Source organism: Xiphophorus hellerii, chromosome 7 (genome assembly GCF_003331165.1).
Source record: "Xiphophorus hellerii strain 12219 chromosome 7, Xiphophorus_hellerii-4.1, whole genome shotgun sequence".
NCBI classification, from domain to species: domain Eukaryota; kingdom Metazoa; phylum Chordata; class Actinopteri; order Cyprinodontiformes; family Poeciliidae; genus Xiphophorus; species Xiphophorus hellerii.
In genome coordinates this window covers 18,443,254-18,445,312 of record NC_045678.1, presented here as the reverse complement: position 1 = coordinate 18,445,312, position 2,059 = coordinate 18,443,254, and positions in this window count along the sequence as shown.

The following is a 2,059-nucleotide window of genomic DNA, read 5'->3' as shown; positions in this document are numbered from 1 at the left end:
ATCAAAGCTCACATGTAAAACTAAGGACAAGTTAAAGGGGTCACTTTATCTAACATGCATATTTGTGGACTATGGGAGGAAGTCAGACTGCCTATTAAGACCCCACATATGGGGAGAACATGCAAACTCTGTCTCTCCTCTCAGACCCTTCTGAGCAGCAGCAGTGCTAAAATCAAACAAGGAGATGAAGTTCAAAAAAGCAAGACAAAAGGTAGTTTTTTCAAAAACTGGAAATAAAATAATTAACTGATATTCTTAATTGTTCCATAATATGCTTGATGATCATCCATCCTTACGTCCATCGATTCAGGGTTGCTATGGTGCTAATGTGCTACAATAATAATTAGAACAAAACCTATTGAATTTCATATATATGGTTAAATCACTACTTTTTTGGTTTCATATCAGTTTTATCATATTCCCCGTTTTTCATTTCCGCATGTAAGCTATGCACAGTCTGCTTAGAGTATTTTTGCTTTGGTTAACTAACACTCCTGGTCACATATTTTAGAAAATGATTCAAAACAGAAGAGGGCAGTGTTGTCTAAGCTATAACTAAGAAGACAAACATCATTATTGGTTAGTGCTTTATTTGATTTCAAGGCATTTTGATGAACTACTTAACGTTATTGCAAATAAAAAAAAAAAATCACTTTTTTACTACATTAATATAGTGAGAATTCAAATAGTTCACAACATTTAAGTTTTAAAACAGACACTATCAGTCGTTACACATGGTCAGAAACTATTTATCAAATTATTCGCTTTCAGACATTTTGCATCCAGGAGAAATCTAACAACATCGTTGAAATCTGATACTTTCCTCCAGCAGGCACAGGTCAGATCCTTTGTTGGTTTATAAAACTGTAACAGGCAGAAATGTAATACCAATGTAACAGTCATTTGTAATTTACATAAAAATGGTAAAGCTTTCAGAGGTCCTGCCAAAATAACCTTACTGATATGATACTGATTTGTTTAATGGTATACAATGACAGAAATGTTTTGAGTTGGTAACTAGTCTTCCTTAAATTAGTACATTTTGTATTTAAGCAATTAGTGGAGCCTTGCCCAAACATGTGAAAAGTTTGTCTTGAAGGTAAGCTCAGTAAACAAAAAAAACAAAAAAAACAACAAGAAAAAAAAACATGGAGGATGACATGAACATTAAAAAATGTAAATATGAAAAATATATATAATCATCATCATCATCATCATAAAAAACAATGTCATATTCCAAAGGTCTGTGTTGCAGAGCAACTTAAATATGTTTCTGAGCTACTCAGAGCTGAAGGGTGTTAAAAGTCATTCTTAAGTGAGACATTCATGATAGAAAGTTGTTCTTGTGAGGAGGGTGATGATGCTATACCTATGTAACATTCATATAATTTGAATTATGAATCAGTGCGAGGAGAGTCTTATGTTCTAAGGTGATGAATATTTAAAGGATCAAGTATAAAGATCATTATTTTGACCAAGGTAGAATACTAATGTCCTCTTTTCCGAGTTTTATTAGAGGTTAAATAGAATGCAAACTGCATAATTTATTTTCATTCCTACATCTTTGTACCTTTTGATTGAGACTTTTTGGATTTATTAATTGCTTTGTCAATTGTTAGGTTTAAATTGAAAGTGCAATATGCAAATGAGGGTTAGTTGATCCTTTTAGCATTTTAAAGTTAAAGTATTTCAACTATCAGTATTTTGGGTTAGGGTTCTCTATTCTTTTGCCACATGTTTACATGGTAAACTGCCTGCTTTCCCCATTGACACAGATGCTGTCTGTGATCCAATAAACTGAACCTTCTTCTTAACTGGTTTTCTACCAGGGCAAAGCTGCATGCTTTTGTATCATTCAAACTCCTCTCTCTGGTGGAATGCACTTATTTCAGGGAGAGGAAACCAGCAAAAGAAAGTGGGAGTTAGAGCCCATGCAGGTGAGAGTGTCTAACAGTGAGGAAATCAATATGATGTAAATTATTAAGAGCTCAGGAATGCGTCTGACCCCTACTGTCTTGCAGCAGGCTGGGCTCTGAAGGCTGGCAGGTGGACGCAAGCT